At 37.2% G+C, this 24,537-nt stretch overlaps 1 pseudogene; it reads left to right on the forward strand.

Moving 5' to 3' along the window:
- LOC107583314 (spectrin beta chain-like) overlaps positions 1-22,326 on the forward strand; it is a 30,637-nt pseudogene extending 8,311 nt beyond the window's left edge.
- The last annotated feature ends 2,211 nt before the right edge of the window (positions 22,327-24,537 follow it).

Genomic DNA, 24,537 nt, shown 5'->3' on the forward strand with positions numbered 1-24,537 from the left:
GCAGCGAGCACCACCTGAACCTACGAATGGAGAACCTGAGAGTCCAAAAAAGAAAATGAGCCGACCTCGTTGCACTCTTTCTATGCGGCGTGGCACAGCTGAATATCTACCTCATCATTGCCTCACCCACACTTCCAAAAAGACACAATAGAGAGCACACAAAGCAGTCTAGAACAGGATTTCAACAGCCTTTATAATTTAGCACAGGTAAATATTCAAGATTTACCCTTACGCTTTACCATTTTAGATTGTTTTAAACATTTTCCAGTCATTTAAATAGCATTTTCTCCTACCAGTCAAAAAATAAGATGCTGGATGACACTGCACGACTACATAGGTTCTATAATGCCTGTGAGGAGTTTGATTCCTGGATGGGAGACAAGGAGAATGTCCTCAACACTTTTAACTCCAACTCCAACAACTTAGAGGTTGTACAAGCCAAATATGAGGTCAGTTTGCATTGAAAACACAATTTATTGCAGTTCCACTTATTTTTGATGATATGTTTTTGGCACTTCTTATTTCTAACCTTGGCACAGCTCGGAACCATCATCAACAATAACTTACAGGAGAATGTCCATCGTTATGTAGAAAGTAGTGAAACTAAATCAATCCTCATTAATCTGCCTGCCAACTGTCCCATTGCTATTCTACAGGAAACAGGATTGTAGTCCTGCAGAGAGTGCCGCTATCATGGAAGAAGTACGTGCTCTGGAAGACCTGCTGCGACAGTTGAAAGCTCAAGCAATTCAAAGACAACGGATGCTTGAGGAAGCCAGACGCTTGCAACTCTTTCAGAAAGAAACCAGAGACCTGTTGTTATGGGCCGAGGCAACAAAGGAGCATCTTCTGGAAGAGGACACTGGATCTGATGTAGCATCTGCTTTAGCCTTGCTCAAGGAGAACCTTGATCTGAAGCAAGAGATTAAACTTCAGAGAGCAAAGCTAGTTGTGTTTGGCCTTTATCTTGTAATTCGTACTTAGTGCCTATGATCAGCGTTGGGGGTAACGCATTAGAAGTAACACGAGTTACATAATCAGATTACTTTTTTCAAGTAACTAGTAAAGTAACGCATTACTTTTTAATTTACAAGAAAATATCTGAGTTACTTTTTCAAAAAAGTAACGCCAGTTAACTTTATTTTCCCATTTATTGACTGACAAGTCTCCTGTCCCCATGTTGGGAGAAATCAGAAGTACAGAGCAGTTGTGTGTGCTGTGTGAACATGATGTAGTCCTAGACTAAATGTGAATGTGCATTAATTAATCCCACTAGCAAAAAAACAGATTTAGTATTCATCAAAATGAATTAAAACAGTGAAACGCAAACTCAGAATATGACGCAAACCTGCAATAATTAAATATGTTAAATAACACAAATGTATCTAATCCCATTTTATTAACCAATGTCTTTGCTGCTGACCTTTGATGATCCAGTTCACCATACTAATAAGCAAAAATGACTTTAGATAAACTAACAATTGTGCTTCATTGATTTTTAAAAAAAATCAATGAGCGTTGATCCTTCTTCTCCTGTGTTCTACTGCACAGACGTGAATTTACTTTTCCTTCAGCCTGAGGTTTATTCATTACACTTTTTGGCGTGAAAGGGCTTTTACATTTGCTATAAATATAACTTCTTATATTAAAAACAATCAAGCCCTGCTCATATTTAAAAAGTAACGTGAGAGTAACACAAAAGTAACGTAACGCATTACTTTCCATAAAAAGTAACTAATGTAATTAGTTACTTTTTATGGAATAACGCAATATTGTAATGCATTACTTTTAAAAAAGTAACTTTCCCCAACACTGCCTATGATTAAAGGTAATGTTATTTCAGATTAAAAGATATGGAAAAGCTGGGTCAATCTCTAGAGGTGGCATCTGGAGAGAAAGGAGCTAAAGATGTTCAGCAGACGCTCACTAAGTTGGATAAGGAGTGGAGCCAGCTGGACAAATTGTGGGCTGGTCGCAACAGAAGGCTTGAGCAAGGACTGGAGTTTCAAAAGCTGAATATGGAAGCAGATCGCATAGAGGCCACCATTTCTGGTCATGAAGCCAGACTGAAAGTCAGAGACCTGGGGGTAATTGAAAGAGATGATACTGTGACATTTAATTTCTTTATTATTTTAAGTTATTCATTGAATGAATTAATTTCATGTCTCTAAGTACATTTCTGTCAAAGGAAGAGATCAGATTTAATACATAATTTCTAACAGCGTTCACAGTTTACTGGGCCGTCAAGAAGAGCTTGAGGCTTTGCTTGAGGCACTAGAGCGATCCATTAACCTCTTTCAAGACAAGAGCCAGGAGCTCATCAGCAAGTGTAACTTTGCCGCCAAAGAGTGAGCATAGACTTTTATTTGTTTTTACATATTACAGTTTATTTTATTTTATTAATAATTGTAATTGCTTGTTTCTTAGTGCTATTATTTTAGTTCACCCTGGCATATCACCTCTTTCCAGAATTCAACAGCGATCAAAGGTCATTCAAGACCGATACAAGAAGCTGAAAGAAAGTTGTAAATTAAGGAGGCTTGATTTACTTGCTTCAAAAAAGTACCAGGTAGACCTTCAGTTTATGTTTTGGAAAGTGACAGCATATTTTTTATAAATAATACAATTTAAAATGTGTTTGTAGCTATACAGTATTTCAGACAAGAAAATTGTCTAAACAACCACAGTGCTTTAAAATACTTAAATTTTACCTTGCATAGGAATTTTTAAGAGATGCTGAGGAGATGCTCCTGTGGATAGAGGAGAAGTTTGAGATTGCTGAGGACGAGTCATACAGAGATCCAACCAACATCCTCCGTAAGCTCAAAAAACACGAGGCGGCAGAAAAAGAGATGCAGGCCAATCAAGTCCGCATAGACAGACTAACTGAGGTATAGCACCACATCAGATGTATTGTTTATTATTTTTCAAGCAACATAAGTATTTGGCCATGATTTTTGTCCATATTGATGATTGGATTTCATGTGGTTAGACTGGAGAGGAAATGTTAGCAGAGGATCACTACAACAGCCAGAGCATACAGAGAAAGACTCGAGAGATATGCAAAAGGTGGACTGAAATCCAGAGAAAGATGGCAGAAAGAGGGGACAAACTACGACAGGCTGGCCAGCTGGAGCAACTCATGGAGCTAACTTTTCTACCTTTGACTACTGCAGGACAACACTGAAGGAATTTATAGGCCTATCCTTGAAACATAAGCAGAATACATTTCTGTGAGTAGATTTTAAATCTGTTCTTATGTTAATTGTGTCATTGAATTAAATCAGTTGAAATGACCAATTTACTAAATAAATAAATAAATTATAAGTGTGCTTCTATTTCTATATTCCAAAGTATCTGTATATTTTCAGGATGCAAAACTGAAGATCGAGGCAATTGAGAGAATGTTACAGAATGCAATCAGGGGTCATGACCTTCGTTCAAGCAGACAGCTCCTAAAGGAGCACAAGCAGCTGGAGGAGGAGGCTCAAGAACTTGCAGAAAAAATCAACTCCATTGTCACCCGTGCCAAACACCTGGCCACCAACCATTTTGACTCTCAACGCATTCTCAGGGAGACTGACACTTACCTGAAACTGTTAGTATTCATTTTTCATCAAACAAAAATAAATAAAAGTTTTTCATAATGAAAACTTACCTGCAATGAATGACCTGTTTTTAAGGAAACAATAGCTAATAAACTGATGATCAATTATATGTGTATGCAGGATCAATCAATACAAAACTGTTGCTTTCTACACTTAAAAATAAAGGGGCTTCAAAAGGTTCTTCAAGCGATGCCATAGAAGAACCATTTTTGGTTCCACAAAGAACCATTCAGTCAAAGGTTCTTTAAAGAACCATCTCTTTCTTATCTTTTTATAATCTGAAGAACCTTCTTTCGCCACAAAGAACCTTTTGTGAAACAGAAAGGTTCTTCAGATGTTAAAGGTTCTTAATGGAACCATTTAGACAAAAAGGTTCTTCTATGGCATTATGAAGCACCTTTATTTTTAAGAGTGTATGTATGCTTTAAGAAGCCTTTACTTCTGCTTTATTTGCCAGATTTAAGTCTCTACAGAAACCTTTGGATCATTGCAGGAGCCAGTTCGTGGCAGATGTGGCATTATATAGCTCTTACCATGATGTAGACCTAGAGTTAAACTGGATATAGAGCATCATCCTGTAGCTGATACTACAAACTATGAAAGATCTCTGGCAGGGGCAGTTAGTCTGCTTCAGAAACACAAGGTATGATTAGATTTGAGTGTATGAATGTTGCTAGGGATAAAAATACCTATTCAAAAACCCTCCAGGACCTGCAGGCAGAGGTAAATGCCCACAGCCAGTACCTGCAACGAGTACTGGACAGAGGACGAGCCATGGCCCGGTCCAACCAGTGGAATGGTCAGGAGGTGCAGCAGAGGTGTCAGCAACTGATTGCAGAATGGGAGGATTTAGAGGAGTTGTGTGAGAAACGGTCTGGCGAACTTAACAAGGCAGTTACACGGGAGCAGGTAAAAGTGTAGCAGTGTTTGCAGTTTTTTTGGTCCAGTAATTATTCAAGCCATTACTGTTAACATTTTTGTTCTGATGCTCAGATTTTGCTTGACTGCACTGAACTAGAAACCCTTCTGTTAGAAACATCAGCTTTGGTCAGCACTGATTATGGCAAGACTGAATTAGCTACTCAGAGTCTAATAAAGCAGCATGAGGTGAGTAATTTTGGCTTGTACTAATGCAACAGCTTAAGGTTTTAACATGTTAACATATACTGGTTTGTTTCTTCAGGCAGTGGAGGGGCAGATTGAGGTACTTGCTGCTCAAGTAGATGAACTCAAGTCCAACGTTAAGCAGGCTGTACGTGTGTGGGGTTTAGAGGAGCTCAACAAGCCCTACAACCACATTCAATCGAAGCTAAATGAGGTTCAGCACTCAGCAACAGTCAGGTAAAATAAAAATCAGTTGATAAAACAGCACAACTAACAGAAGTACAAACCCTCATGTTGGTTTGCCTTGTTAAAAAACATATCTCATTACAAAAGAGAGCAGAGGCTGCGAGAGACTTTACACCTCCATGAATTTAAGCAGACACAGATTGCCGCCTCTAATGACTTTGGGATTGATTATGAAAATGCACTGGTGAGAATAAATTAAATATTTTTAACAATAATTTTTTTTAACATTTGTTACATTTGATATTATTATGGTTTCATTATTTTTTGGTCAGAAATCAAGAAACTAATCACCACATTCTAACGACAGACAGAGTTTTAATAGTAAAAAATTAATACACAAATCTGTTTTTGTTTTAAAAATGTATACATATTATATGAATTAAATTGTGGGTATCAACTGAAGTAAATGTTCTGCAGATCATATTTTTTTGGCTTTTAATATTTTAACTTTTTATGGCTTTTAGTACAGTGACAATTTAAAAGCCAATTATTACAACATACTGTCTTCACACTTATTATTCTCCCTTTTTTCATTTCTTCAATTGTCTTATTATTAATTGATTTCAAACATATTTGAGCCTAGAAATGAACATGTTTTTGGGGTCCTTGCCATCAAAACCTTCATTTCTTATTTTAAACCCTTAAAATTCTTCAAATCTCAATGATTCATAAAGTTAATCCTGTATCAGACAGATCCTGATCACAGACAACATGCATATCTAAGTACCTCTTGTTTCATGACAGCAACTGTGTGGGAGATTTGAGGTATTCTTAAAGCAGCTGGAGGTGGGACTGGAGAGGATGCACACCTGTGAAGAGTTGGCTGACAAACTCATCAAAAGTAATCATCCTGAGAGCGGCTTCATCCGAGAAACACAGAATCTACTCAGCTGCAGGATTTATCCAAAGATCGTAAAGAAAAGCTACGTAAATCTGAGGAATGCCACAAATTCTACAAAGACCTGACTGATGCACTAGGACAGATAAAGGTATGCAGTCCAGCTGTGCTTTAAAGTCATGCTGTTGAATAATATGATAAACATATCTGCCCTGGTGCTCACGTGTCACATATCTTGAACCAGGAGAGGTGCCAAAGCATTCCTGATGACATAGCCAAAGATCTGAAGGGAGTGCTGTCACAGCTACGCAAACATGAAGCTCTTGTACATGAGCTGGCTGGAACAGAGCAGCAGGTATGATGTGAGAGCATTCATTACAGCTGTGTTGCACTGGTGATGAAATGGCGATCATCTTGAACATACAGTGGGTGGCATGGATGCTTTTGTACAAAGGGAAGTTTTTGTTTATTACTATTGTTTATTTACTACCATTTTGATAAGGTATTTTTATATTAAAATTATATTTGTAGTTTTGCAATAATTTATTAGTTACCTGACTCAGTGACATCTCTTCTTTGTCCAAAATATTGAAATACAACTGACGAATTCTTCTTCCGCACAAAATAATAATTTTCTCCTCTTTGCACCATTCCTTTAAGCTTTACCCGCTCTGTCATCTGATTGGTCACAAAAGCATATGAGGTTTTATGTGATCTAGTTACAACTTAAAAAAATAAACACTTAGCAAATAATAAATAAAGGATTTAAGAAATATGTGACCCTGGACCACAAAACCAGTCATAAGGGTCAATTTTTTCGAAATTGAGATCTATACATCATCTGAAAGCTGTAAATAAATAAGCTTTCCATTGGTGTATGGTTTTGCTAGGATAAGACAATATTTGGCCGAGATACAACTATTTGAAAATCTGGAAGCCGAGGGTGCAAAAAAATAAAAATATTGAGAAAATCGCCTTTAAAGTTGTCCAAATGAAGTTCTTAGCAATGCATATTACTAATCAAAAATTAAGTTTTAATATATTTACAGTAGGAAATTTACAAAATATCTTAATGGAAAAATCTTTCCGTAATATCCTAATGATTTTTGGCATAAAATAAAAATCAATAATTTTGACCCATATAATGTATTTTTGGCTATTGCTACAAATATACCCCAGCTACTCAAGACTGGTTTTGTGGTCCAGGGTCACATATTTGCTCAGCAAACAAGTAAATAAATAAATAATTTACAAATGCTCACATCAAACTCATTCTCGGGTTCAGTGTTTAAACTTTATGATTCTTTTTATAGCTGCAGGAGCTGTTGGACGGAACTGACAGCATTCTGGACACGTGCTCTCCTGAGCTGAGGGTGGGGTTGCAGGAGCTGCAGCAGGAGGTGGTGGAGAGCTGAGAAAGTCTACATATGCACATGGAGCAGAGGGAGGAGGAGCTGCGATCAGCCAAGGACCGCTACATGTTCCTCAACGCTACACTTTTTAAAAACATTTTAAACTCCTCATTTTGATTTAGTGGAAAATTAAAAAATATTGGTTGAAAACAATTTTTTAATCATTTTATGTTGCTTTGTTCTCCAGGCACAGGACTACTCCCTCTGGTGCTCGCAGGTGCTGAGTGGGATGAAGGCAGAGGAGTCCATTCGTGATGTTGCCACCTGAGATTTGCAGTTGTTCCAGCACCAGCAGCTGAGATTGTGGCATGTGAGGAGACATATGCTCAGGCCGTATCCATGGGCCAGGACCTGCTAGAGCATGACAAACCTAACGCTAAAGAAGTGAGAAACTTACATTTGTCTGATTTAAACTACAATATTGCAAACTGTAATTTTGTTTATTAAATTGACAAATATAAATGCTAAATACATAACATATATATGTTTAAACATCCTGTGTGGCCATCAGATCCAGGAGAAACTGAAACCTCTGCAAGAAGAAAAAGAGAAGCTTTCTGATAACTGGCAGTCCAATCAGAAATGGCTGGAGAACACATATCTGGAGCAGGTGTTTTATAGAGACACTGAGTACATGGAAAAGATCACTAAGTCCCAAGAGGTCTGTGCTCCTGTAAACTACCAGGTGTTACTTTTATTTACATTTCAACATGTAAGAAATATCTGGTCTGGTGGATATAAAATATCCATATAGCATTAGTTCACAAGCTCATTTCAGAATCAAGTTTGTAGTTAGACATTAAGTTTGTAGTTAGACATTTATAATGTTAAAACTAACAATATCTGTTTCTTTGCAGATCCTGTTGAAGAATAGTGATTTGGGAACAACGGTGGATGATGTAGAAACTTTGATCAAACGCCATGAAGCCTTTGAAAAACTTCTTAATTCTCAGGAAGACAAGGTGGGTTGGTCATCAGCCTACAGTATGGCCTGAAGCATCAAACACGTGATATTTTTAGACTAAGTATAGATGAATGGATGTCTTATGTCATGTAGATGGTGGCTCTTCAGGAGTCAGCAGAACACTTAAGGACAGAAGGTTTGAAGCGAGAAAAAATTAGCAACATTAAGAACAAACTGAAAGCTATCCAGGAGAGGAGGGAACGCATCAAAGATCTGTCAGATAAACGCAGAGAGGATCTTGAGATCTCAAAGCTTCTCTGTATTTTCAACCAAGATGTGTCAGAGGTACGGTACTAGTCATTTCCGATCCAGGTGACATAAAGAGAAAACAAAATGGTTGGTTTGTGATGTTTATCTGTATTTTAGGCAGAGGAATTGATCATTGAATCTGTCCAGCAGGTACCAAAGTAACAAACTGGCTCAGTAGTCAGTCAGATATAATACTATCTTTTTTTGTTGGTTTTTTTGGTCTTTATAAATGTGTTTAACATTGTGTGTCACATACTTATCAAAAGGCTGGAAATGAGCTAGTGACCTTGCGTCACCCAAAATCAAAGGAGATAAAGCAGACCATCTCTGCGCTGATCTCTCAAAAATTGTGAAGCTCTGAAGCAAACGGTTACAGTCCGTGGAAAAGTTCTTGAGGATAATCGTGATTTTCTTGAGTTCCTGCAAAAAGTAGGACAGGTTGAAGTTTGGATTAGGCAAAAGGCAAGTAAAAACTGCTGAAAACATGCCTTGATATAAACTACTGGTGTGTCCAGAATTCATATTTGGTTTCTTTTCTGTATAGGAGGTGGTGATAAATGTTGGTGATGTTGGGGAGGATTATGAACATGGTCAGCAGCTGCTGAAGAAGCTCAGCGAATTCAGAGGCTCAGGCTCTGGAGTAAGTCTGGTGTTCGACTTGGTCTAGAAAATGTGAACAAAGAAAAACATATTTATGTTGATTTATCAACTCAGTTTACTGAAATGACATACTGAAGGCTTTGTATTATGTAACAGTGGTATATAGCATATTGCTTAGTGCAGTAACATTCTTTCACTAAGAAGTTTTCATCCCTTAGGATGTGACTGTTGATGATGCTCACAGTTGCCAACTCATCACAGGACAGTGATGAGTTGGCAACTGTGAGAAAGCATAGGTACAGTACATCCTCCTATATTAACCTCTTAAATCAATTTAAAAAAAAATAATTTTCAAAGTTTTTAAATTCCTTGTTTTATTGTTGTGATTATTGTTTTTATTTTATTTTATGTAAAGCACTTTGAATTACCATTGTGTATGAAATGTGCTATACAAATAAACTTGCCTTGCCTTGCCTTGCCTATATTTCAACTGAGATCCATGTTCATTTAAGAAAATACACTCATCATCTCTTATATCTAGCATGTTGTTTGTTTTGACTTTCTTGTCACCTTCCCAATAGATGGAGTAATTTCCATGGCAACCTGAGCAGCTATAAGCAGAAGCTGGAGGTAGCGCTACAGATCCACACCTTGATTCGAGAGCTAGAAGAAGTCTGGGACAGAGCTGGAGAGAAGGTGAGAGAGAGAGATTTTATGGCCATCAAATTACATGTCTTTGAATCTGAACCCAACTTCGGCTTTGAACCCAATATAAGAGAAATTGAAAATGTATTTTACACTTAATTTTTCAATATATTAATATTCAATATTTTAAATATACTGAATTAAATTTTCTTTATTATATAGTCTTAATTAAATATTTAATTAAAAATGTTTTTGGCCACAGATGCTGTTGCTCCAGGGTCAGGGCTGTGGAGTGGATGTGGAGAGTGTGGAAAACCTTATTCGCAGACACAAGGAGATGGAGAGGGAGGCTAGAGTCATCCAAGAGAGAGGCACTGTGAGTAGACTAGACAGCTGTTATACAAAGAACACATTCATCCATATTAATCAGTGCACTGTGGGTAGCAAGTCCTATACAATATCTATTGTGTGTGCTTGCATTGTGGTTAAATGCTTTATAGAAAACCTCTCAGCACCTTCCAATGAAGTAACTGCTGTACATACAAAAGCCTTTAAATAAACCATTCATGGTGCATTATATGCTATAGGGTGAGGGTTTGTGTAACTCACTAAAGCTAGTCAGCTTACAAGAAGGGTTACAAAGCAGATACCTGCTTTAATTGGTAAAACCAGGCCCTGGAGAAGGAGACTAAAGATCGGTTAAGGAGACACTGTGATCTGTCTGACAAACTTAGTAAGAAGCAGGAAGAGGTCAACATTGCTTTCGTCAAGCTGGACAAAGAAATCAAACGAAGGTATGCAACCATTAGTTGCTATATTCTTAATTTATAATAATAATAATCAATAAAAAAAATTAAATAGTGTAACATGTTAAAAATTTATTTTTATATATATATTCTTTTATCAGACGCACTGAACCAAAGTGACTTCTAATTTGTCATAGTACATACATAATGTTATATGATACCAGACTTGTGTTAGAGCAACATTTAAATGATTGCAGGCAGAGATTGATGCTCGCGGTGAGCGTATAGGTTCAGTTAAGAGTTTTGGACAGAATCTTGTGAAGTACGGACACAGCGATTCAGCAGAGATTAAAAGAAGCTCTACACAAGCTGGAGGATGCCAAAACAAAGCTTGCTCAAGCTTGGGAGGACCGAAAGAAAACTCTGGATCAAGCACTGAAGCTTCAGGTGACTTAAGAAAACAGCAGGTGGTTTTGGTTAATTTGAGTATGTGTTATTATGTGGTTTGGTTGCAGATATTCCTGGGCTATGCCGACCAGACTGAGAGCTGGATGAGTAACAGGGAGGCTTTCTTGGTCAATGAAGATATTGGGGTAAGAGCTCCATTTCTTGGACCTCATTTAAAAAGACAGAGTAACATTTTCACCTCATAAGAAAACAAAATGACATTGGCTGTTTTCTTCTCTGTAACTTTGGATATGGATGGTGAAAGATGTTGCACATTGACACAGGGTTCATTGTCAGAGGTGGAGGCTCTTCAGAGGAAGCATGCTTTGTTTAAGAACTCAATAGAAGCTCAGATAGGATATGCTCAGCAGCTCATACAGGCACAGCACTATGACTGACAACATCAAGAAGAAGATCAAAGCTATTCTGCTCAGGTATGCAGTAAGCAAAAAAAAAACTCACTCGTCTGACGAATTACACTTTAGTACTTATTACAGAAATAACATACTTTCAAAGAATATGCTTGAGTGCAAAATAAATTAATGTAATTTTTACAGACACTTAATTGCAGTTAAATGTGAAAATGTATTAAAAATAGGTTTATTATTATAATTTCAATTAAATGAAATTAGCTGAAGTGTTTTTGTCTCATTTAAGTAGGACATATCATAACATTACATATATGAATTACATACCATGAAATTATATATTGCATATACATATATTTATGTAATTTCACAATTAATTATATTGTCTTTGAATATGGTTAAAGTGTACTGCCAAGTGTACTAACAGGCATTTATTTTATACTAAAATATACTTTAATGTGATTTCTATTGTATATCATGTATTTAAATATATTTGTAATTGCACATTTACAGTGATGAAATATCAATTTATTACATTTAAAATAAATTACCTTTAAATGTAATATTAAATAACAGTGTACAGTTAAAATCTTGATTAAGTACTTTATATGTGACTTAGTATGTTAGTCAACATCAAAATAAGTGTTCTTCAAAGCATGACAAAATAAATATTAAAACAACGATTTAAAATGTACTTTAAAGTGAATACTTTTATGTTGCATTATTATGAAGTGCACCTTTTATTTATTATATTATTACAAAATTGCCTTTTATCTGCAGGCACTCTAAACATTTGAAGTACACTAAAAGTGCACATTCAATACAAGAAAGCACACTTCTTTTTCACAATGGTCTATAGATCAGAAATATTGAAAAGTACTGTTTAAGTAAAATTCCTTTCTTAAAGGAAGGACAAAGTACTGGAAATTAGCAAAACCAGACGAAAAGCATTGGAAGAATCTCTACAGCTGCAGAAATTCCTGGAAGGAAACTATGAGGTGTGTGAAGTAAACAGCTCCTGCTGAATGTGGAAAATACACTCTAAAAAATGCTGGGTTGTTTCAACCCAATGTTGGGTCAAATATGGACTAACCCAACTGTTGGGTTAAATTTTGGTTACATTTTTAAATGAGCTTTTTAACCCAACAGTTGGGTTAGTCCATATTTGACCCAACATTGGGTTGAAACAACCCAGCATTTTTTAGAGTGTAGAGGGTTGACATTCACCTATGTAGTCTGATTTATTTTACCCATCAGTATGTCTTTTACAAAGTTAAATTCTCATTTGTAAAGGTTTCCTCATGGTTGAATGAGAAAAACTCTGTGGCTGTTGATGAGAGCTGGACAGATCCTATTAACCTTCAGGCTAAGCTACTAAAGCACCAGAGCTTTGAGGCAGAGATACTGGCCAACCGCAACAGAGTGCAGACCATCATAAAAGTATGGCATTGGAATCTTAAAGAATGTCTGAATATCTCTTAATCTTTCTCTGTTTGTATGAAATTCAAGGCATAAGTGTGCACACTGAAAATATTTTTTTCTTAATTCTACATGATATCGTGTAGAGGTGCCGCTTTACACATTGACTTTCAGACAAATCTAATTCAGATTTACTGATACTGGTCTGAAATATCATCTTGGATAATGTGGTTTTCCTCTAGGCATTGCAGTTCCAGCGCTCCTTGGATGACATTGAGGAGTGGCTTGGGTCAGTGGAGGTAGAAGTGGTGAGTAAGGACTACGGTGGTAACCTGGCCTCAGTTAGCAGGCTGCTTAAGGCCCAGCAGGGTCTGGAGGAAATGGTAGATGCACAAATGGAGAAGGTCCAGGGGCTGGTGGACACAGCCAAAGACTTCAGCTCTCAAGGCAACTTCCTTGCAGAAAATATACAGCAGAGGGTTTAGGAGGTGGTCAACAGGTATGTTTATGTTTTTGTTCAGCCCTGATTTCATTCTACAGTACTGTAGAAATTTTTACAGTTTAGTGAGTCCTTCACATGGACCTGAATGGCATTTAAATGTGTTAGAAGTCCATAGTCCAAATCGTTGTGGGCATGAAAACTGATAATGAAGAAAGTAAATGATTTGATAAGCTCTTATGTACATGGATCATTAGTGACCCTGGACCTCAAAACCAGTCTTGAGTCGCTGGGGTTTATTTTTAGCAATAGCCAAAAATACATTATATGGGTCAAACTTATAAATGTTTCTTTTATGCCAAAAATCATTAGGATATTAAGTAAAGATCATGTTCCATGAAGATATTTTGTAAATTTCCTACTGTAAATAAATAAAAACTTAATTTTTGATTAGTAATATGCATTGCTAAGGACTTCATTTGGATAACCTTAAAGGCGATTTTCTCAATATTTAGATTTTTTTGCACCCTCAGATTCCAGATATTCAAATAGTTGTATCTCGGCCAAATATTGTCCTACCCTAACAAACCATACATCAATGGAAAGCTTATTTTTGAAAAATTGACACTTAAGACTGGTTTTGTGGTCCAGGGTCACATTTGATAAGCGTTATTTACAAGTGAGCAATACTGAGTTTCAAGATTATACATTAATGTGGGCACTATTCATGAGCTTTGAAATGTCAGTCAAATGATCTAAAATACCACACGATTGCTGTGTCATACTACATGTATTCCCATAGGATGTGGTGGTATTATGTTTTTTTTTCATCTGATTGACAGACTGAGTGGAAAAGTAACACTGACATTTAATAATTTCTCTTAGGTATAATGGGCTGGCTGAGCTGCTGCAGGCCCGCAGGGAAACTCTGGAGTCATGGCAGCTGCTGTTCCAGTTCTACAGGGACTTAGAGGATGATCTGCTGTGGATTCAGGACAAGCTGCAGGCCACAGCCACAAAAGACTGGGGCACATCCCTGCAGAGTATACAAGCCATAGTAAAAAAAAAACATCTGGTTAGTCTGGTCCAGAAATCTGAAACCACAATTCTTATGCATCGTTAATAAACTGATGTTTTGTTACAGGACTTTCAGCAAACACAAAGAACCATGATATGCTAATACCTTCTCTTACAGGTTGTCATGCAGGAAATCGAGAGCCGAACCCCTCTAATAATGGCTGTGCAGGATGCAGGACAGAACCTGGTGCAATGACGACACTTTGCATCACGTGAGATCAGTGAAAACTTGCTGAGTTAAAGCAGAACTTTGACACTTTGAAGAAAGAGTCAGCGAATAAAGATCGCCTGCTTCAACTAGCACTGAAAATCCAGACCTTTCTCTCAGAGGTGTGTTACCAGTTCACACTGTAATGTGATTCATAAACATATGATTAAATCTGATGCCTGATATCTCTTCATAATGACCCAGGTTTCCCAAATGGAGCAAAGGATGGAGGAGCAGAGGCCTGTATTAGAGTCCAAAGACTATGGAAAGAGTGAGGAGGCCACTGAAGCTTTCCTCAGGAAACTAGACACAGTTGACCTGGAGTTGGAAAGTCAGCGTAGAAAAGTAGAAGCACTCCTGAAAACTGACACTGATCTAGAAAAGTCCCAACATCCCAACAGGTGCAGTTGTTGGGTCATGTTAGCATTGATTAATTGAGCTAATTGCTGATTTTTGTAATAGCTTTGCTGTGAGTGATGTCAGCAGAATGTTACTCAATGCTTTTGGTTAGAATGATTCAAGAACTCATTCTAATATGCTGATTTGGTGATCAAGAAACTTTTGTTGTTGGAAACATTGATACTGTTTTTTAGGATTCTTTGGTGAATAGAAAGTTCGGATAAACCGCATTTGTTTGAAATAGAAATATTTTATAACAAAAATATCTTTACTTTCTGTCACTTCTGATCAATTTAATGCATCCTTGCCAAATAAAATTATTTCTTTAAAAAAAAAAAAACTTTCTGACCCCAAACTTTTGAATGGTAGTGTTGGAAGTTGAAAACCTCAAATAATAATGTTTTTAACTTTTTATTTGTCTTTGCAGCCATTTATTGAGTAAGAGCCTTGAAGATATGCAGGATGAGTTTGAGACACTATTGCAACTGTCTGCTGAATGCCACACAGCGTTGGAGAATCAGTACAATCTCTATGCATTTGAGAGAGAAGCTAAAGACTTACAGAACTGACTCCTCTCTCGCAAAACCACAGCAGAGTCTGATGACTTTGGACAAGATCTGGAAGGTGTGGAGGTAAGACTGGCTCAAAAATAGAGAGCAGAAACACACTATACAGTTTTAAGATGATTATATTCTTGATATATTTGCCTTTATCCGTTTTTTCCATATCTTAATTATAAATGACTTTGGATTAGAAGTCATACTACATTCATATCATGGTAACTTATAAAAAGATACTTAGCACTTGTCAGACTTTAAACCCTTTATAGCTGTAAGAACTATTTTAATCATCAAAATTATTTTTAAATCTACTTGCTTGCTCTTGTTAGGCACTGCAGAAGAAGTTTGAGGATTTTGCAGAAGAGGTCGGCAATCTGGGCCAGAGTAAGCTGACTACGGTCCAAAAGCTGAAGCAGACGGTGCAGTCATCAGAGGCACAGCAGAAAGAGAGAGATCTACTCAAGCTCTGGGAGGATTTAAACAAAGCTATGAAAGCAAGAGCAGAGGTAAAATTAAAGAAAAAAGTGGCTGTTCTAAAGTAGCTTACTGTTTCTATTTGAGTGATATTACAAACTGAGCCACAGTTAAAAGTGAATGTTTTGACAGAACCTGCGTTCTGCTCGAGAGGTTCTCCAGTTTGACCATGACCTGGATGAGCTTAGGATCTGGATGAATGAGAAAGAGGTGGCTCTGGACTCTGAGGAGCAGGAGAATGACCTGCTCCGTGTCCAAGCTCTCATCCGCCAACATGAAGGCTTGGAGGTACCCAATATTCATACACACTTGTTGCTATCAGCCTAATGTTTCACTAGAAATATTTCAACTACCACAGGTGGATTTTTAAAATAGTACAACCACCTGTTTCACCAGAGAGACCTCGCAGTGATAGAAGAAGACGTGTCACGTCGAAAAGAGGAAGGCAAAGCTCTGGTCAGCAAGTGTCCTCGAGTGAGGGACAGTTTGAGCAAGAGGCTGCAGGAGGTGGAGGAGATCTGGAGCAGCCTGCTGGAAAAGGCCAACCAGCACAGACAAAGACTCCAACAGGCAGAGGCTGTTCAGAGATATCTAACTGAATGGAGAGAGCTAATGTATGAAAAGTTTTTCATTTGTTGATCTGCGGTTTGACATTGATCTTGATGATTCTGTCTTAGGGAATGGCTTAAGGAGACACTGTCTCTAGTGACGGGAGGGGGTTGGACATGAGGTTAAAGACCTGGAGCAGCTCATTAAAAGACACGAAAAGTACCGCACACAGATTGACAGGCAATTGGACAAATCAGAAATGGTTAAAAACAAAGGGAGACGTTTGATGGAAGAGGGGAACTTCATGAGTCATGAGGTATGACACTCACACCTAAAGGCTGGAATACAATACACAACTTTTGCCCTGATTTTCAGTCGGGACGAGTTATCGCTAGTTTCATCAGAGCCAGTCTGCACCAGGGGCGGACTGGGACAAAAATTCAGCCCTGGCACTGTAGCCACACCGGCCCACATTACCACACCGACACAGCCCCACCCACGGACACACACATTCACTACTTACATTTGTGTGCAGATGGTGAAATAATCTAAGCAGTACCATATATGTAACAGATACTTAAACATTTAATGTATGTGCCTGGCAAACAATGCTTACTACTTTTTAAAGAGCACACGTTTATAACAAATTTACACATACAGTAAAAACAAAATAAAAATAATCTGAGGATGTTGAAGAGTCTGTGTGCTGTCTGTTTATGCCATTTGTCTGCTGTTACTGTCATTCTCTACAGTATGTTGTTATTTGTTGTCACTGTCTGTCTGTTGGGTTTTTCCTTCCTCTACCATACTCCTCAATGTCTCTGCTTGGCCTACCGTAGCATCCTTCCTCACAGCACTGGTGTTGAAAGACCAGGGGTCTCTGGCTGTACTGATTCCAGCAACATCCTAGTTAATGAACACAGTATAGGACTTAAACATTACAGCAACATATTTTCTCACTGACTGCTCTCAACATTGGAATACACATGAATACAAACAAGTAATAATAGCAAAAAAGGGAATAGAATATATAGCGAAAACTATAAATAGTAGCAGCAGTAAATCCTTTTTGATATACAATTATTTGTGAATTAAAGTATGCTGAAGTGTTGCTAGTATGTGCTGCATGTGCATTTGTGTGTGAGTGTGATATTCTCTCTCTCTCTCTGTCTCTTTCTCTCTCTGTCTGTGTCACAGGCACAGGTTCCTGCTACATCAGTTTTTACCCTAAATCCCACTTTATCTGCTGATATTTCAGTCATTCAATTCAGTAACAGGCTCGTTAACACTTAAGTTAACCAATTATCACGAAGCAATGCCATTTTAAAATATACTGGGGTTCTACGCTAAGCTTACAATTGTTTAATACAATGTAGGCTACTGTAAAAAAAAAAAAAAAAGGGAGCTAACTGGCAGAAGTAAGGTGAAAATGACTTGTGCTAGCTGTATTTTCTGTTTTCTTCTTACCTCTGAGGCACTAACTGTCCTCCGTTGCAACAGCCCAATTTAAACCTTTTGAAAAGAGTTCTGTTAATTTTACGCATTTAGCACCGTCGGACTTGAGCCCTTTTTTTCCTTTCTCAAAGTTTTCTGCACCGCCTTTCCTTTTTTATGGTCCATTATCTAGCTTTTACTGAAAATTAGCTCGTTGCAATCTCTCTGATGACGTGCTTGATTTTGACTGAACGGTTCGGTCGGCCCATCTCGGGACCAACATTTTTTTTATTATTAACATTATTATTATTATAACCATAGAGAAATCATGCAAGCGATAAAAACAAAACAAAACAAAACAAATTTTAATTTTTTTATTTATATACATTTAGAAAAAATCTGACCGGCCCACATTAAACAAAATGGTCCGGCCCCTCTGGCATTTGCCAGAATTGCCAGATGGCCAATCTGCCCCTGGTCTGCACATTTCAAGGGGGTCAGAAACTAAATTAAAAGTCTGAGATGCTGTAAAAACTCAAACCTGTAAATAACCCTTGATATCACTGTATGTATGTCTGTGCAGCTGGAAGACTGTCTAGCCAAGCTCCAGAAGCTGGAAGTGCGGGTGCTGGAAGCCTGGGCCGAAAGGAGAGCTCAATATCAGGAAGACCTTGAACTGCAGCAGCTGCAGAGAGAGCTGGAGCAGGCCGAGCACTGGCTCAACACCTATGAGAGTGCGCTCAGAGCAGAGTACTATGGGGTGGGAACATTTTGGGAATTGGGAAAATGTTTACATATTTGTAGGCAGCATAAGACTCCCATTAGTTTCATCAAATCTAATTGTATTAAATTTGTTGAAGGGACTCTGTTTCAGATGTGCTGGAGTTGATGAAGAAGCAGGAGGATCTGGAGGCCATGAGTCAAGCTCAGAGTGAGAGATTTAATGTCCTTCAAGCCAGAAGAATACAGGTAAAATAGTAAATAATTAAAATAATGATTACTCATGCTAGCATTACTCTCACTTTTTAATTGCATATTTGCAAAAGTGTTTCAAAAACAGGATAAAGGATAGAAACATACACATTTATCAGTTTCGATTCATTATTGTAATTTCTCTGCTCTTTCTTTGGTGTCCCAGAGGGAAAAGAAAATCAAAAAAATTCAGAGTGGTGACAGTACAGACAGCAGTAGGGACAAACCCGTTCGTGTAACTTCCCTAAAGCGAAAGCCATCTGAGCGACCAGCTTTACCCCCACATCCCTCGCTGACCAGTCCTGTCCTAAGGAACAGCGAGAGTGATAATTCATCCACACCCTCCCGAGTCCCTACAGCCACGTCTGCCATCCTACAGAGAAGCAGCAGTGGTAAAAATTATTCCTCTTTGGTGTCAAGAGTGGCATCAGGCCTCAGCAGCAGTGACGGCGATATCGTAACTGCCCCCGACAAACTGTCCACCTCTGTTCTGGATGGTCCTAACTCAGAAATTTCCAGTGCGGTTTACAAACCCCATTATTTACACAACGCCCCCAAGACTGACCATACCACATCTGAAGATGAGGTCGATACTCGGAGACAGATCAAACCCTCCCTCAATGTCATTGCTAAACCAAGGATCACTCCAAGACGTCTGAAACAATCAACACCTGATAAAGAGATGCTGGGTCCTCCTACGTCAAAGCCACCCTCCAAAGATGAAGAAACGGTCGACAACCAACCCTCAGAGGACAAAAATCTTCCTCCCTCAACCCCACCAGAAAAACCTCAGTCATCTCCTCCAGCTTCCCTTTCAGACCCAGAAGAAGTACAAGCATCCCCCTCTACTGACTCTCCAACAGGGACGACTGTTGATGTGTTATGTGCTTTCCTTTTTAGATTCCACCTTTTTTTGGTCTATAATTTGTGTACTTATTTAGATCCGAACAGGACGTGCCATAACGGAGGGCACCTTGGAGATTAAACTGAAGCAAGGAGGAAATAAAGTAAGCTTTCCAACCAACACCAATGGTTATATTGATTAAAAAGCTTTCTCTGACATCCTTAGCTCCACTTCATTGTTTATAGTGCGGTTTTGTTTCTGTAATAGCACCTAATGGTGGAACATTGATCTGTTGGTTTGGAACAGGGCTTGGATCACTGGGAAACAGTCTATGCACTACTGGAAGAGGAGTCACTCAATCTGTTTAAAGACCAAAATGCCGCCAGTGAGGTATGAGTCTACACACACAACATGGTCACACACACACTTGGCTAGACACGCTAGTGAAAGACGGACACAGTGAGTGCTATGTTTACTCTTAATTAACAATATATACAGACAGACAAGGCAATTATTTTTTACAGACAACCCTGCATCTGTGAGTCCACCACATGATGACAATAATTAAGAGGCATTATATCAATTTAAGGAGATGTTTTTGTAGTGGACTTTGTGGATTGATTATTTTTCTCTTCAATCCATGTCATTAAATACAGAACTGCACACGTTGGCCACCGATCACACTGGCTGGAGCAGTCTGTAAAGACAATCCTTACTACAGAAGAAAGGAGAACACATTCAAAATCATGTGAGTTATGGTTCACAACACCTGCCATTGTAAAAGGAACATCTGCTCACATGTCAGATGAAAACAAATGTATAATCGGTTTGACTCTCTGGCTTAGGTTGAGCAATGGCTGTCACTATCTGTTTGCCGCCTCATCTCAAGAAGAACAGAAAAAGTGGTTGAAGGAACTTCAACAAATACAGTGTCTTCAGACAGTCCTGGGTAACATCATATAAACAACGATTACATTGTTACATTCAGTGATTTGAATGCATCTCTTCTGTGATGAGCATGTTTTTAGTTTCTGAATTCAAATAAATTTTGATATTTTATGCTTAACAAGGTGATATATTTGATCATAAATACAATAAAAAGACTAAAATTGTGAAACAACTATTTTTCAATTTTAATATATTTTAAAATGTATTGTATTTCTGTGATGACAAAGCTGAATTTTCATCAGCTATTACTCTTCAGTCTTCAGTGTCACATGATCCTTCAGAAATCAATCTAATATACTGATTTACTGCTCAAGAAACATTTCTTATGATTATCAATGCTGAAAACAGAAAACAAAGTATAAAAACACAATTATACCATAAAGTAGAGCTTTGCAGACCCCCATAAATGTCTGTCAAGGTCAGCAAGTCTCTTATAATATAATATGACTTTTTATGACAAGGCAAGGTTACTTCAGGTCATAGAATGTCACATGATTCCAACCCAAAAATTTTATATTTATGAATTAATCATTCTTGATAGTAAGTATTAAGATGTGTACACTCACATGTACTCAAAGTGCATTGAAAATATATTCATTTTTACAAACTGGACATTAAACTCCTTAAACTTTTCTTGATTTTTTGGTTTTTCATAACCATTTGAAACCAACATGAATATAAAGAGAACACTTAATTTATAGATATGTTTCTTTATCGTGTTATTTGTCTTTGACCCATTTACATATATATCAGTTCCTGAATGAATTAGATTATTGGACAGCTAGGTTTTCTCACATGCTCATTTGTTTGTCATGTTTGTCCCCACACAGAATTAACACAAAAGCAAGTAGAGAAAGCACAGAGCAGTGTGAGTCTGTGCCAGGCGACACATCTGACACGCAAGATTCCACCACAAAGTCCAACCAGGAAAAGGGTGAGAGAACAAACAGAGCCTGAGTACTTCTGTGCATTTATGTGTGCCAATGTGTGTGCTTCTGCTTAACACTTACTGTGGATTTGTATTAACAGAAGACTCCACAGAGAGCTGTGAGACAGAGAGAGAGCCACCACCTAAACCTCCCCACACTTATTACAACAAACACCGCTACGCTGACGGAGGAGAGAGCCAAGACTCAGGTGAGACCCCATACCTGCATGCATGGATCTCAAAGTGTTGCTGTAAAATCTAATTACTGAAGGATAATTAGTCTCTAGTATCAGGGCCTGGATTGTAATCGTAAATGACTTTCAAATGCAACAATGTGGTCAATCAAAATGAAAATCTCTTTTTAATGTTATTTTGATGGATAAAGATTTATTTATCTCTCATCAGATGGTCAATGGTTTCTCTGAAACAGAATAAAAATAAAAATAAACTTTTTTTTATATCTTCAGTGAGTGTGACCCAAAATGTAAGAAGTCTACAGAGGAACCAGCCTCCCTCGTATGCCCCACCACCTCCACCACAAAACCAGGTTGAGAATGGAGCCATGGACAAATCCAAAAACAGGAGTATCTTTATGAAATTTTACAAAAAAAAACTTTTTCATAACATATTTGACCTTCTCTTGATGTGGCAATAGTTGACAATTGACTTCTTTTAATAGCTATTTATATTAAAATCTACTATTATACATTATTGTTATTATTTGATAGAATTCATATTCTGTAAAACTAATATTGCTGATCTAACTTTTTGGGGGGGATTACAGATGTGCAATGATAGCTCGTAAATAATTGTTTAATATGTGTATAGAATTCAAACTAAAACCTAAAACTAAAATCCATCAGATCATTGTTTTTTTCATATATGAATATATATTTTTGGTATATGAGTAAAAATGATTTGCTTCATTCTGATAGTATTTAAAGATTATAGTGATGTATGCTGTTGGGTGGATTCAGCAAAAGTGTGTAAAATGGAACAAAAATGTCATGATTATTGCCTTCTAAACATGAGAAAACAATCAATTATTACTGTCATCAATAATTGCTGCATGTGTCTTTGTTCTAAAATTAATAAGAACAAAAAAGCAAGGAAAAGCTGTGTTCACAGGTCTACAATTATTACATTTAGTTAAATATTATTTTAATACATTTAGACTTAGGATGGTTGTAGTATCTAAAAAAAAAATCAAAGTCTGATAGTATTATCTATGTGCTCTATCATGAATTTATCAAAAACGTTTGGTCCCACTTTTGCATAGTGAAACCTAAATACAGTTAGATAATATAAATAAGTCATTTGACTGTTTATAAGGCTTTCCTCGTTATGACTCAATTATGCTGTCAGTTGAGCTACCACATGATGGCGCTACAGACTATGAAAAACGATTGTTCTCAGTCCTTGAGAAAATCCACCCCACAAGAAGCCATCGGTGTTTGACTTTATAAACATTTGATCATTTTAGGGATGCTTCAGAAACAAGTTATACCACTTATTTTAATTGTATAAAAAGTAAAAGCAAAAAAAAAAAAAAAAAAAGCATACTTCTCACGACTATAACCGAATATTTACAACTTTGAACTATTTTTAACATAAAACGTATTATTAGTCTATTATCATTATTATTAGTTATGATGCCTGCATTGCACAACAATAATGCATAATTAAAATGATTCACGATTTAATTTGTATTGTCAGGGAAAATTTTGTGAACAATTTGGTCGACAGCTGGCATATTATGAGTAAATACGTCTCGCATTGTTTTTATTTCTATATTGCTTTTAGGCAACAATCGGAAATAATATCTCGATTGAAGAAATAGCCTATTGTAGGCTAAAACATTGCACAAAATGCATATACGAATTTTGTTTTGTCAAAATTTCATTCAAGTCAATATTTTAAAGATAGGATTGAAGAGGGTATGAAAAGTAGACTATACTTAAAATGTATGTTTACCTATTTATTTGGCTTTACAAAGCGAAAAGTCAGTTTTACTTTAAATCATTCACCAGCTGGCTCTGTGAGATACATGTTTGCATGGGCTTTGTAATTTCGACCCTGTGAGATGGTTAAATGATTTAGTAGCCTGTTGGAAAACTAAATTAATAAATAAAATTTGTTATATTGAAAAAATTATATATTTTTGTTATAATAAAAAATATACATCGAGTTTGCCCATTATCTGTAGAATAAAGTCTAAGCGCAGAAGAGAAGATTTGCTGTCATTTTTCCTGGCCGCTAGAGGGCACTCTAATAAAGACACAAGCTACAAAAGACAGGTCTGACTTTGTGCAGGATTACCTCCCTGTTTATCAGTTCTCATTTCAACACAGGCGTGTTTGTTAAGGTAAGCGACAACTGTGTTTATTTAAGCGACGTGTTCATGAACATTTCAGTCATTTTTAGGAAGAGGCCACATCACTGTGCAAAAATAACTTTATCAACCTATCAACACAACCGTTCTGCTGTTGGGAAAAGCTGGATGGGATGTTATAGCCAAAATTAATATATTAGTTGACATTTTTAGTGGTAATAATTTCATTAAACATTTCAGAAAATATCAAACACTGTTTTTATACTCAAAGAACCATCAACATTTTACTTTATATTGCTGCATGCATATAGGTTGGTCCAATGCAAATAAATAAATACTAAAATATATTAAAAATAAAAACCCCTCTCGTTTAGTTTATAATTCGTTAGCACAAGACGTGGCCTAAATAATAATACAATTGACCGATTTATATTTCTTATGAGAAATTGTCAAACACGTTAGGCTACATCAAATACAATAATGTCACACGTTTATGTAATTAATGGGATGATAATAGCCTAATGCTCAGGCCTGTTGGCTACATGTTGTTAACGGTCGCAAACCAAACTCAACTTTGCAGTAGCAGCGGAAGGTTCAAGTTTGATATGGACTAGCTATAAAATATATCACTAGTAGCTAGTAGCTAGGGCTAAATGCACTTTAGGCTACTTAAAGGTGTATGTGGGAACAACTGTAATCAAATGAGAGAAGTTTGAAAACTTGTGCA

Source organism: Sinocyclocheilus grahami, unplaced genomic scaffold (assembly GCF_001515645.1).
Source record: "Sinocyclocheilus grahami isolate Dianchi unplaced genomic scaffold, SAMN03320097.WGS_v1.1 scaffold4.1, whole genome shotgun sequence".
NCBI lineage: Eukaryota > Metazoa > Chordata > Actinopteri > Cypriniformes > Cyprinidae > Sinocyclocheilus > Sinocyclocheilus grahami.